The sequence below is a fragment of the Cupressus sempervirens genome, chromosome 9 (genome assembly GCF_028749045.1).
Source record: "Cupressus sempervirens isolate cs-2001-9-10 chromosome 9, ASM2874904v1, whole genome shotgun sequence".
Lineage (NCBI taxonomy): Eukaryota > Viridiplantae > Streptophyta > Pinopsida > Cupressales > Cupressaceae > Cupressus > Cupressus sempervirens.
Window position 1 is genome coordinate 71,963,591 of NC_143126.1, and position 15,083 is coordinate 71,978,673.

Below are 15,083 nucleotides of genomic sequence, written 5' to 3' on the forward strand. Positions count from 1 at the left end.
GTTTCCCTCGTTGTTATTGTTTCTGTTGTTGGCATCACCTGGATTAATATTGACACCCATCTGTCTAGCCATGAGCTGCAACATCATGTCCATTCGCCTATTCTTCTCCTGCTGCATACGTTGCCCCTGCTCTAATGTATCTAGTAACTGTCGGAACAGTACCTCCCCCTGATCTGGACCAGCATTTCTGCCTCCGCCTAATCCTGTATTCCTGTCATCTCGATCACCCATATTATTGTCCTGATCACAGAATATCTCCTCTGTGTCTGTATGGTTGAATTCAATGTCCCCCTACACGGATGTACTAGACTGTTTGCTTTGCAAGTCTGAAATCCTATTTTGTCTTGCTCTGGTATCGCGGAAATTATAAGACCCCTGTCGCATGCTCAAACATAAATGCTTAGCCTGTGTTTTTTACTTACTTTTTCCCTCTATCCGGCTGTTCCAAATTCCCTATAAGACCTCCACAGGATGGCAGGACTTATAGCTCTGATACCACTGTAATGGACACCCTTGGATGTCCCAGCTAACTAAACCAAATTGCTGAAAGGAATTATGTCAAACAGTTTGCATTCAACTTCTTAAAACTCCTTATAACTCTGAAAATCAAACGTTTATTTGTTTGTTGTGTTTCGTGCATGGAATTGGTATCATACAACATAAACAAGAAAGAAACTACAATAATATGCAAAGTGGAAATGAACTGCTGCTAATAAAATGTTATTTTCAGAATTCATAAAACCAAATACATGGCAGATTTATCAACTCACTAATTACTTCAGCAATATTGTCATAATACTCCAGCCCATGCTTACAAACTTGCTGCTACAATACTTTGTCCTCCAATCAGTCCACTACCTTCATAATACCATTCCCTCCAAGCAGCATAAGCGTCGAACAAGTAGTGAAGAAGATACGAGCAAAATATCAAATCTGCCTGTAGCCGGAAATGCAACTAAATTGCCTGATAATGAAGCCAATAAGAAAGAATTCCAAAGGCCAAACCCCAAGGGAATGACGTCTAGAATGTTACAAGAGAGGATAGACGTCCTCAAATGCCAAGAACAAAGCTGCAACTCACACACCAATTTCTTCTCATATTCAACTTGTCTAATGAAGCTACAAATGCTTCCTTTTATTCTATTCCCACGGGTCCGCTCAACTCATATGGGCAATGTGGGATAAAGATGTGTAATATAAAACATATATTAAAATACCCCTTATGTCTCCCTTGGGTACACATCACCATAAAATAAATATTAAAGTAACACTTTAATATTTTACAATTAAATTAGACGTTACTTTAATAAAACTTCAAGCATTAAAATGTATTAGCAATCGGACTCCGAATAATGCGAGTGATAGCTCATCGGAAAGCACTCACCGAGGAGTATCGAATCCAATCACCAAAATTGACCTGCACTGTGTCCTGCCGACTTACTAAAAATAGTAAGTATGCCTGAAACTGAGTAAATCAACTTCGTTTTGGCCCAAACTGGAAATGACTAGGCCAAAACACTCCAAGATCCCATTAAACCCTTCGTTAGCCCTCGGGACCATGTAGAACAAGGCTAACGCACACACACTTGGTCAACTGCTAAAATGGGGACATTACAGAGAGAGAGAGAGAGAGAGAGAGAGAGAGAGAGAGAGAGAGAGAGAGAGAGAGAGAGAGAGAGAGAGAGAGAGAGATCATTCGTTAAGAAACCTAGTGTTGTATATTTAATAAATATTTGTGGTTGCCAAAAATTAGACAAATGAAAATAAAAATTTCATAACAGGTATTAAAGTAGAATATGTTCATTATTGATTATTATAGTAATACTTATAATTAGAATGAACAATGAAATACACATATACACATGCATACATGCATGTACATTCATATAGATATATATAAAATAATTGTATATATATCATGAACTAATTATAATCCTTAAATGACATAATTCATGACATTTATCTATTCAACTTTGACCTTCAATATAGTGACAATCTCCAATCAAATAAAAAAAGATTAGAAATTAAAGATAGATATAATTATTGTTTTTGTTTCTACAATCTATCCAAACCTTCTCCTTTTATGCCATTCTTTAAAAAATCTAATTTTGTGAATAACATGAATTAAATATATAGAAGAGGACACATTTAGTCTTAAAATTTGTCAAATGTCATCTCATAATTTTCTCTAAAAATAAGCTACATCACGTTCATGTTAGAAATACATTGAAAATTTAATTTAAACAGTATTTTGACATCCAATATAGTCTATTAACTCTCAATAATCATGATTACAAGAACTAAAGATACAAATGCACACTCAATTCGTTAACAAACTACTAACAAATTTTATTTATCTTACAATTTTCCACAAAAATTGTATATGTCAATAAATTCACATAGATATCTATATGTTTATATATGAATTATATATTTCATGATCAAATCGTAATTTGTTAAATGATAAAATTCATGATATATATCCATTGAACTTTAACCTCTCCAATTATAATGACAACCTGCACTTAAATAAAGAAAGATAGAAACTACTGTTTATGCTCTTACAATCTATCCAAATCATCTTCTTATCTTATATGCGAGCCTTTAAAAAAATATAGTTAGGGAACATAAATATGAATAAATGAAGAGACAATTTTAGTCTTGAAATTTTAGCACGAGTCATCTAATATACATGACGTTCATGCTAGAAATTACATTGAAAATTGTGATTTAAACAGTGTTCTTACAACGTATAGAGTCTGGCGATTCTCCATTGTCGTTACAGCAACGACGAAAGATGCGAATGCATGCTCAATTTGTCAACAACTACAAACAAATTTTACTCATTCCACACTAATCCGCAAAGATATTCCTGATGAATTCTTCTTTCTCTGCCTCTGCCAAATTCAGAAAATCATTCCATCGATTGGCGAAGAAGATAATGTGATTGTAGGAGGCGGCGTTGCAGGTTAGCCACTGCACTAGCACTCCATAAGTAAGTACTGCTCAACATTTTTGTAGAAATTTCCATTTAATTAAACAATTCTGTGTCTCCATTCAATTCTTCAAATCTATATTCTCAATTTCTCCCAGCACCATTTTAGGGTTGGATTGAAGAGTCTGGTACTTGAGCGCGCCGATTGCCTTCGAACTGCCGGCGCTGCCTTCAATATGTGGCCTAATGCCTGGAAAGCACTCGATGCTTTGGGCGTATCAGATTCTCTTCGCCCATTTTACCCCCAAATCGATGGGTAATTTATGTTTTAAATTTCTCATGCTCGTCATTTATTATCCCTTTCATGGGTTATTTAGATTCAAACTTTTATGATTTGGGTGTGCAGGAATCGGGGGTTTTCAGTTTGCACTGGAGTTTTCAAGAATGTTAGTCTGAAGAGAGAGGGGAAAAGGTAAGGAAAGGAAATGTTCTCTATATTTTATAAAAGCACAGGATAAAACAATCTGGGTTGGTCCCCATACATAAGTTTATAGATTGTGAATAGCAAAAGCTAGCCCTCTGATAGAGATGGTTTTTCAAATTGGGAATTCTGGTAAAAGATTAAAAGTTCATTTTCTTTGTTCAGGGATTCAAATGTGAAACCGGAAGCTCGGTGCATAGAAAGAATGTTACTTCTGGAAGCATTGGCCAAGGAATTGCCTGAGGGGAGCATCAGATTCAACTTTAAAATTGTTTCCCTACAGAAAACAAGGTTTCTTCTTTCACCATTGTAGAACTTGCAGACGGAACATCCCTCACAGCAAAGGTAGAAATTATTATCTTCATAATAATAAATTAAAACTTTCCGCTCAGATTTTCTGGAAGCTCTCTTTCTTTAAACCTAGATTCCTTATTCTGAAGTGTGGATTACAGATAGTGATGGGATGTGATGGAGTGTACTCAGTTGTTGCAAGATATATGGGCCTCCCAACAGCAAAATCAGTGGGACGCACTTCCATTAGGGGTATGGTCACATATCCACAAGGCCACCATTTCGAGAAGCTCATGGTACAAGTTTGGGGCAAAGGATTGAGAATAAGGCTGGCGGGAGGTCCATATATCTTGGGACCACTGAGTAAATTCCATCGCATCCTATCACAGTCTGCAACCCATACTATGGGATAAGGAACGTATATTTTAAGAAAAGGGGACTTTTGGAAAACCTGAGTGAAAAAGCTTTATTTTCGTACTATGGAGATGATAGTCCCTACATTTGCTGTGAGGGATGTTCCTACCTTATCCGCAAGCTTTATGTGGTGAAAGGGGAGAGTGTATCTATGTTTTGGGAAACGATTTTGGAGTTGAATCTGATGCTCTCCACAGGCAATTCCTTGGCCAGTGCTTCCAAAAGTGCCATTCTTTCTATGCACCGAGTTTCCAATTTCATGCTTGTATCGATGAATACATAAAAATGAGTTTTTCATCAGTCTCATTTTAAACTGGATCTTTATTAGGTTGATTTTGTTCCTATTCAGGCTGTAGTCCTATGGAGGGTTTGTGCGACTGAGAACATTTAATTTTTCTGGATTTCTCAATCTATTAAATAAAGAGTTGTAGAGTAATAATAGATAACTAGGGAAATAAGGATGCTATTACATTGAAACCACATCTTATCTTGTATGGAAATGCGTAACAGAAATACAGAGTATCCATGTTACTAGCTCTTTTGAGATGGAGGCTTCTAGTGGGTGCTCAAGAGAAGGGCAGAAAATCTAAAGCACGGGTAGATAGTTCTTAAGTAGCTTAGTTGTCTAATAACTCTGAAATAAATTTTAAATTGGATACAAGGACATAGAAACTTGTTTTTCATTGTACTACAGCTTAAAAACTCCATAGCAACATTGGCTTAGAAATTGTAAGTGTGGAACTCAATAAGATCAGTCTTTAAACAAAATTGGTCAAACTCTACTAAGAATTCAATGGAATCCTTAAACAGGTAGAGGAAACTTTGAGCCCGACTTCCCAAGCAGCGCGTAAATCCTCTATCAAAACAATGGGAGACTCCAATTTTACATGAAAACCTATATTTTGCTCTTGCCAAAATATTTTCCTAAATATAAGTAGTGGCAATCTTAAGCTGAAAGTAAAGAGACCCAGACATATTGAGCACAACTTTCTGGCTTTCTAAGCTATTTCTCATGTACCCTACAAATATTTCCTCAATGCTAAAGTCAAATCAAATCAAGTTTCCCAGATCTACGCTGGGTATTATCAATTACAACTCTTTCAATTAGCAATTAGATTGAAAAACAACAAAATGATTAGATTCGCTCGTTTCGAGTAATCATTCGTTTACTCGCCGGCGGCTCGGCTCGGGGTTCATCGGGTGCATCCCCCACCCTGCTACTAGAACAACCAGCGGTTTGGATATGCAGGGGTTCGGATCCCAATCCCCCCCACCCTTTTCTAATAGTGGTTTAGGTAGGGGTTCGGTATGATAGAATCTATACCCGGTCGAGGGATACGTACCTATGGCGACGAATTCTATAGAAGGGGGTCCCTTTCGTCTAGTGGTTAGGACATCGTCTTTTCAGGGGAACATTCTTGCAAACACCAGTACAAACTGGAGAACCCTAAATCCTGCACACCCACTTCTTGAAAATGAATTTCTGCATTACTACTCATATGAAAGAGAAGATAAACTCAATTAAGCTAAATTACCCATCAAGTTAAGAGTAAAATGGGCAAAGGAAATTTGATACACCAAGAGCATCAAGTGCTTTCCAGGCATTTGGCCACATGATGAAGGCATCGCCGGTAGTTCGAAGGCAATCGGCACGCTCAAGCACCGACTCTTCAATCCAACCCTAAAATGGTGCTGTGAGAAATTGAGAATAGAGAGTTGAAGAATTGAAAACTTGAATTCTTCAATTCAATCAAGAATTTAAAAGTTCGAAAAACTTAACCCTTTAATTCAATGCAGAATGTGAATGTTCAAATAATTGATTCCTTTAATTCAATGCAGAATTTGTGAAGTTCGCTGAAAGTGCACACTGAGAAAGAACAAACACATGATTTTATCATGGTTCACCACGAATTGTGGCTACATCCACACTGCAAGGAAGATCTCTTATTAATGTTAAAGTCTGAACTTTACATCACAACTGTAGCTTCAACTCTTGAAATACAATATGAAATAATGAACCTCCAATACACACATATATATATAGAGTCTCAAGAGAAATAAAGAGACAAACAATTGGAGGGAAACAATAATAAATGTAAATAATAAATGAAAGACTATTGGGCTTCACATATACACCCAAAAAACCTCACTTGAAGTCCAACTATTGTAATGTATGAGTCTCCCTTGAATCCCCTACTGTTATTTCTTTACAATGCTGAGAGAAGCTTGGCAAAACTCAAACTTCTCTCGTGGAACAACCTTTGTGAGTGCATCAGCTAGATTCTTCTTGGTGTTAATCTTCAAGACCTTAAGTTTGCCCTCCTCAAGTTTACTTCGAATGAAATGATAATGTACCTCAATATGCTTAGTCCTGTTATGAAAAGTTAAACTTTTGGCTAAGTCAATGACACTTTTACTACCACAATACAAGGCTGATCCTTGTTGAGGAAAATCAAAATCACCAAATAGACATTGCAACCAAATCAACTCTTTTGCTCCTTTAGTGAGAGCAATGTATTCAACCTCAGTAGTAGAAAGTGAGACCACTTGTTGCAACTTCAATGCCCAACTGATTGCTGCTCCAACAAAGGTATATACATAACCAGTAGTAGATCTTCTAGTATCTAAATTTTTAGCCATATTTGAATTAGTATAACCTCCAAGTGAAGTGTCTTTGCCACCATAACACAATAAAAAATCAAGAGTGCCCTTAAGATATCTTAAGATCCACTTAACTGCATCCCAATGCTGTTTACCTAGATTACTCATAAATTTGTTGACAACTCCCACAGTTTGGACAAAATTCGGACGAGTGCAAACCATTGCATACATAAGACTACCCACTACTGAAGAATATGAGATGTTTTTCATGTAGTTTAGTTCTTCTTGTGTCTTGGGACACATGGCTGAAGATAATCTAAAACAATCAGTAAGAGGAGTGTTGATGGTTCGGCATCCACCATGCCAAATCTTTCTAATACCTTGAGATTATAGTGTTCTTGAAAAATCTTTATTTTCCTCTTGTGTCTATCATGGATAATGTCCATGCCAAATATCTATTTTGCTACCCCTAAGTCCTTCATGGAAAACCTTTGTAACATCTTTTATTTTATTTTTAAAATCAACTTCACAGATGAGCCTGTAACAAGCATGTCATCAACATAGAGTAATAAAAGAATAAAGGAACCATCAGGTAACTTATTGTCATAGACATATGGATCAAATTAAAACCAAATGAAGTTATTTTCAGTCATGAATCGATCAAACTTGAGGTATCACTGCCTCAGAGATTGCTTGAGACCATACAAGCTCTTCCTCAATCAACAATATAAGTTTTCTTTACCACATTTAATGAATCCCTCGAGCTGCATCATGTAGATTTCTTCATTCAGATCACCATGGAGACATGCCATTTTTACATCTAGCTGTTCAAGTTCAAGATCATGAGCAACAACTAAACTAAGAATAGCCTAGATTGTAGTCATCTTAACCATGGATGAGAAGATTTCATTGAAATCTATGCCCTTTTGTTGATCGAAACCTTTAACAACTAGCTTGGCTTTGTAGCACTTCTAATTTTTTCCTTCATCTTTCAACCGATAAATCCATCAATTTTTGAGTGCTTTTGATTTGGTGGCAAAGGAGCCAAATCCCAAGTTTTATTTGGCAATAGAGAATCCATCTCTTCCTGCATCACTACCTCCCATTCGTGAGAATCAGATGCTTTGCAAGCTTCTTTGAAGCTTGCTGGTTCAACTTGGTCTGAAAGAAAACATTATGGCTCTTTCTTCAGAATATAATAGTTCATAACCAGAGAATTTGGTAGGAAGCGTTCTCTGTCAAGTTGATTTCCTCCATCCCCGAGCATTATCATTATGATCAGAATGTCCCTTTGCTTTATCCTAGGAGTTTTATATTTGGAGTTCAAAGTCATTTCCCTTTGAAGATGTGTAATGACTCTTCTTAAAATTAGAGTGATTAATATTTGTATGCACAATTCCCATATTGAATCACTGCTATGTGATTGACTTTGCTCACTTGAAAATTGAGCCCTGGCTTCATGCTGACTCATGGGTGGACTTGATCCAATGTTCGAGTCATCCAATTCTCCTGCATGTTGGAGAGCAATATCACCCAATTCCTACCAGATTGGAGCTATGTGGTAATGAGAAACCTATGGTTGAGTGTTGTAAAGATCTTGATTAGAGAGACCATGATGTAGGGATTTAAAACCATGACATTCATCCTTGTCTCTGCTAAGAACAGTCCTCATGCTATTTTGAAAATGTGTATCAGGTTTTGTTATTAGATTCACATGGGGACCAGGCTGATATAGGCGAAAATGAACCTATGGCTGTTCACATGAACCATCCCTGTCAGTGATTTCCTCCCTATCAATATGGGAGATCCTTGTGCAATGGTTATTTTGTGTGTCTCTAACCCTAAGTAGGCTTAATTCAACCACTTGAACATGCTATTGGTGATTGGTATGTACATTCCCTATGTGGTTTGTGTGAACTTCTCCTATGTGACTGACTGTAGAGGTGAATGGTACACTGTGAGGGAGTCTTTGCCCATGCTTGGTGTGGTGTAGGGAAGACCAAGGGTGAGGCTCTTGTGTGGAGTCCACCTCACCCATGATTGACATGTTCACATCCTTAAAACTTTATGACCAAAAACATCAGTAGGGAGAGTTCCTTGGTTAGTATGGTTTTGATTTTCTCTATACTCAAATAAAGAATTATCATCTCTATTTTGATTGTCTGATTCATCAATACTCTATTCACTAGTAGTCTTGGAATGACTCCACATGCTAGTGGATGAAGTAGACAAAGGGGTAGGAGCTAGAACTGAATTGAGAGATAAAATACTTGGAGAAAAATTGTTTTGATATCTGTTAGCATTAGAATTATTATAAAAAATAGAGAAAGGGATATACTTACTTGCATATTTTTCTTCTATGTTGAGAGCTAGAAATACCTTCTTATTGAAGACAACATCTCTAATTCTGATAATTTTCTTCCCAACCAGATCCCAAATTTTGAAACCATACTGGTCTTCACCATAGCCCACAAACATGCCTCTTTGTGATTTTGGATCAAGCTTCCTTCTTTTCTCCTTTGGAACATGTACATAAGCTTTGCATCCAAACACCCAGATGTAAGAATATGAAATTTTCTTTCCTAGCCATTTTTCTTCTGGGATGCCAAAATCCAATTGAGAAGAGGAACTTCAGTTGGTTAAATATACTATTGTATTACATGCCTTTGCCCAAAATTCCTTGCCTAAACCAACATTAGAAAGCATACAATGAGCTTTCTCAAGGATTTTTCTATTCATCCTTTCCGTTGCTCCATTTTTTTGTGGGGTGAATGGAGCAATCTTGATTTTATGGATGTCATTATCTACACAAAATGAATCAAACTCTAATGAGCAAAACTCTCTGCCATTGTCCATTTGCAAGCACTTTATTTCGTGGCCAATCTAATTCTCAACTAAAGCCTTAAAAATTTTAAACTTGCTAAAAACATCAAATTTCTTATGCAATATGTAAATCCATACCTTTCTTGTGCAATCATCAAGGAAAGTGAAGAAGAAGTTTTCTCCTCTAATAGAGCTTTCCTTGATGGGTCTGAACACATTGAAATACTCAAGTGCCAAAGGAGTGCTTTTCTTTTTGTGTCTAGTCCTTAAGAAGTTGACCCGCTTCTATTTTCCATAGAGACAATATTCATAAAATTGTAAGTCAACTGGTTTCAGCCCTGGTAATTGCTCCCTTTTATGCATAATAAGGCCCTTTTTACTCATGTGACTGAGCCTTTGATGCCACAACTCTGAATTGCTATCTTCAACTATCATGGCAACCCCCACTTCACCAATATTTTCTATAATATATAAATTCCCAATCTTGTCTCCTTTTGCAACTAACATGGATCATTTTGTGACTTTCCATGAATTGGTTAGAGAAGAGACAAAACCTTGTTCATATAACTAACTTATGAAAATTAAATTTCTCTTTAGTTCCATCTTTTAATAGCCATTTAACACCTCCTTTCAAAGATAATAAAATATCTCCTTTGCCTACTGTTTCACATGCTTTATCTATACACGAAGAGGCATGAAATGATGCACCTAAATCCAAAACCCACGAGGCTAAAGTAGTATTGGTTGTAGATAAAATTAGTACACTATCATCTTTGTCATAGATGGTGTTGGCTTGAATTTCCCACACTCGTTCTTGTGCTCTTTTATAACCTCTAGAATGCTTTTTCACATGACCACTTTTGCCACAAAACCAACAATCTCCTCCTTTCTTCTCCTTTGACTTCAAGCGTCTAGCTGATTTTGATCTTCTATGATGATTTTTCCTTCCCCTATTTTGGCTTCTTCCTCTAGTTTTTTTGTTGACAATTGTCAAGGCTTCACTAGGTGAGGATTCCTTTTTGCTTCTTTGCATATCCTCACTAAGTAGAGTTGCCATTACTTCATCATAGACCAACTTGCTCTTTGAGGAGTTAGAAGTGCTAACTGCCATAACAACGGGATCCCTGCTATTAGGTAATGAACACAACAAGATGATAGCTTTAGATTCATCATCTTGTGTCATGCCAACCAAGGTTGCTTGACATAATAAAGTGTTCAAATCATTTATGCGATTTGACATTGCATTCCCATCCTTCATTTTCAGCTTGTAGAGCTTCTTCATAATGAATATTTTTGTTTGCAACTGAGGCCATTTTGTACATACTTTGAAGTTTATTCTAAACTTCCTTGGTCGTAGATTCATTTTGTACATTGAATAAAATATTCCATAATAAAGAAAAAAAGATTGCCACCTCTTCCTTCTCATCAGTTTTATCCCATTCTTCATCCTTCATTGCAACTGGTTTCTTTTCTTTTCCATCAATTGCTACCTCCAAGTCTTGCTTGACTAGCAATGAACGCATTTGAACTTTCCATAAACTAAAATTCTATCTTGAGAATTTTTACACTTGCAAATCTTCCATGACTCTAGATTTTCAAACACCCAAATCACTTCCAGTGACTATGCCAAGCTCTGATACCAATTGTGAAGTTCATTGAAAGTACAAACTGAGAAAGAACAGAACAACAAGAAAGAGGAAAAACACAAACACATGATTTTATCGTGGTTCACCACAAATTATGACTACGTCCACACTGCAAGGAAGATCTCCTATTAATGTTAAAGTTTAAACTTTACATCACAACTGTAGCTTTAGCTCTTCGAATACAATATGAAATAATGAACCTCCAATACATATATATAGAGTCTCAAGAGAAATAAAGAGACAAAAAATTGGAGGGAAACAATAAAAAATGTAAATAATAAATGAAAGACTGTTGGGCTTCACATATACACCCAACAAAATCTGAAAAAATGAAAAAATGAATGCTTTAAGTCAATGGATAACTTGAAGAATTGTTGCAATATTTGGTACTTACCTATGAAGAGCAAGCACAATGGCTAGGCCCGCGACACCCCCTCGTACAACCACAATATCTTTGCATTTGTCCATTGTAGGTATTAATGGCAGATTCTCTTAATGCATGCAATTCAAAATACTAGAAGATAACAATATTTACATGTTACCATGATCTATTAAGCTAGCACAAATCAATAGAACATCCACTAAGAGTTTGACTGCAAGAAACCCTTGATGGTAGAGATCATAGAGATCATCATTACAGTGAATTCTTTGAGCTTGAAGATCTACTTCACCCATATCCTCCTCATTTTTGCTACCAATTTCTTCCCTTGCAACATTATCAAACAAAACTTGACATTAAATTTTAGAGAAAATAAATTAGCAATGGAAACCATTTGTGCAAGGAAGAAAGCTTTGATGTGCTACAAAATTGCAGTGATGGTAGTGCCCTTATTCAATTTGCTTCCCATAGAAGAATTTCTATTTTCTCTTTCCATTGTCAAATATTTGATGTTGCAATTTCTTCCCCCAAATAAATCTTGCATTGTAAATGCAAGCGTGGTAAATATATGCCCCACACATCCTTTATATATCTTGGTCAGGGTGGTAATTTTCACCAACCACCTTTGTGTTTGAGGCGGATCCAACAGTTTACATGGACTAGGGAAACTCGATGGCAAGGCTACTACAATAGCTCTATGGAAGATCATGAGATAGAAAGGTTGTTGTAAAGGCCATCCTTGCAAGCAACTTGTTGGCATTCCAAGGGTGGTGGCTGGGGAAGCTCCTCCATCAGGTTGTTGCGATGATGTGACAGTCAAACTGTGATTTTCCCAGGTAAAAGCCTATTGGCTAGATTACCATAACTTGTTTATTTCAGATTCTTATAAATATTATATATTTATGAATTTATGAAAATGATTAAATGTAAAAATATTAGTCAATGAAAACATAAATTTTCAATTTATTTTCTTATTATTTAGGACTTAAAAGTTCTAAATTTTTTATTTTTATTTTTATAGAAAATTCAGTTATTGGAAGTTCTCTCATTATGTGATTATAATAATTATGGTTCAATAAAATTTTATAAATAATTTACTTACTAACCAAATTTTAGATCGTGTATTCTCTTTTTTTATTAAACAAGCTAGTCGAGTCTTGTTCTTTTCATGAAAAAAAGTATGGAAATTATTTTTGTCTTGTTGGTAAATGGTTGGCCCTTGACTCAGTTGACCAACAATTTAGTGTTTTGTAATTGCTTACATAATACATGATGATTTGGTTTTTACACAATATCAATTGTTTTGACAAGGTTGTCGAAACTTGCTAATAGTTTTCTAGCTATTGTTTTCAAGATTATCTTTGATTTTCATGTAATACCTTGTGTTGAGACATTTATGGTGTGCTCGACTAATTTTTGTCGACAACTTTTCTTGTTCCTAGACTCTTGTATTCTCTTATTTTATTCAAAAATATGGTCAAATCTTATCCTTTTCATGGAAATAAATATGGAAAGTATTTTTTATTTTGTTGGTATATGGTTTTGACCCTTGGCTTAGACCCTTGGCTTAGTTGACCATGTTGTCCCAAACCGATAGTGGTGGTAGGGGGGTGGGGGTGAATCAATACTTACTCTAAAACTAGTTAGGTGAGATATTATCTTAAATTATTTAAATATCATTTACTTTAATAGTAACACAATGATAAAAATGACAAAATAGAACTCTGCAAGCTCACACAAGAAAGCATACATCAATGATACATGGATTTCTGTACATGGAAACCCTTAGAGAGAGGATGAAAATCACAGTGGGATTAATATAACCACTAGCCTTTTACTATAGATAAAAGGTTGTCTTGTTAAGATTGTCAAACCTCTCACCACAAAGAGATCCACCATTTTCAAGCGCACATAAAAGCTTAATTTTCTTGTTTTTGTATGTTGAAGCCTTCACAAAAGTGTCATTTTCGAAGTATAGAATGTGCCTTCTAGAAATTTAAAAAAAATGCATGTATGTGTAACATGGCCTTTAATAACAATACTAAAGTAATATCATCCTTTGAAATGTGTATCAATATCCAATATCTAAATCGATGTTGATCTTGACTCCAGTGTCTCAAAACAATAATATGTTTTATACAACAGATTAGTGTGGGAACGCGAAAGTCCTATCATCATAGGTGAAAAAATGATGCAATGAGGAAGTCACCAAGAGGTGTTTAATTAATGATAAATAAAAGTTATACAATCCTTGTACTACTTAGAAGACCACTTAATTCATGTAAAATTATATTTCTATTTATTCAAAGAAATCAATAACAATTCTGTACAACTAAAAACAATAACAATATGATTTGTGATAAAAATAATCATAAAAGAATCATAACTTTCCACCTTTTCCTTGTGCATGCCTCACAAGTATTCTCCATTCCTCATTTGGATGATGTGAATCGATTCATTACACTTGAAGGGCATAATATTTCTTCTTCTCCATCTCCACCAAAGTAAAAATAGCTATACTTGTGTACTAATACCATAATCTCTCAATCCCCCGCTAGCATTGGAAGAATTCGATGATAGAGAAACACATTTGAGACTATAGCGAGGTGTGAGATACTTGCATAAATACTCATTAATTTGACTAGATTCATCAATATAAGACAAAACTGAGCTAAAGTAAAGGTAAAAGGTATATTATTGCTGTTGGAAATATTCAATATATGATAAGCTACTGAGAGGGGAGGGGTGAATCAATAACTCTAAATTCTTCCTTTTAAATTTACCACACATCCATCTATGCTACTACATACATTAGTACTAAAAGATAAGACATTCATCACACAAAAGAACACAATATTTTGGTGACCTAGAAACCTTCCAAATAGAAAGTAAAATTGGGGTGGGGATGATACCCATAAAACTTCAATACTGTAGCATAAAGTTGGCCTGTTAAGGCTTACATTGACCACTTCTGATGATCTTCCCTGTTAGGAGCACAAAGGATTGCTAGGTCCACCTTTTTAGAGGATTTACAAACATACAATGAAGTATGCACTTGATTAAGAAATTTGTACAAAGACTGTTAAGTCTACCTTGTTAGAGGATTTAGAAATTGATTCACCTATTAAGATGAAGCAGTGGATCTACTTACAACTAATTGTTGATAAGATCATTTATGCACTGATCACCTTATGTGATGGATATAACCTTTCTACCTCTATAATGACCTTGCTGTATTCCTTGAACTACTACTGATAATCTCTCACATGTACTTCTCAAATATTTCATATTACTTCGCTATTGCTTCATACATACATGTGATATCTTACAATACACCTTACATATATACCTTTCAAATTTACAAAACTACAAGGTCGGCCAAAACACAAGTGAACAAATACATTACAAAGTCAGCCCAATAGTAAATAACTCAGGTTCACTGAACTGACTTGGTGACCTTCTAATACACAGTGCCCACTACATTACTCGGCATCATAATGCACTTAGTAGAAG

General features: G+C 35.6%; 1 pseudogene; it reads left to right on the forward strand.

Annotated features, from left to right (window-relative positions):
• The window catches only part of LOC149537672 (monooxygenase 2-like), a 40,087-nt pseudogene extending 35,967 nt beyond the window's left edge, over window positions 1-4,120 (forward strand).
• Window positions 4,121-15,083: the final 10,963 nt, after the last annotated feature.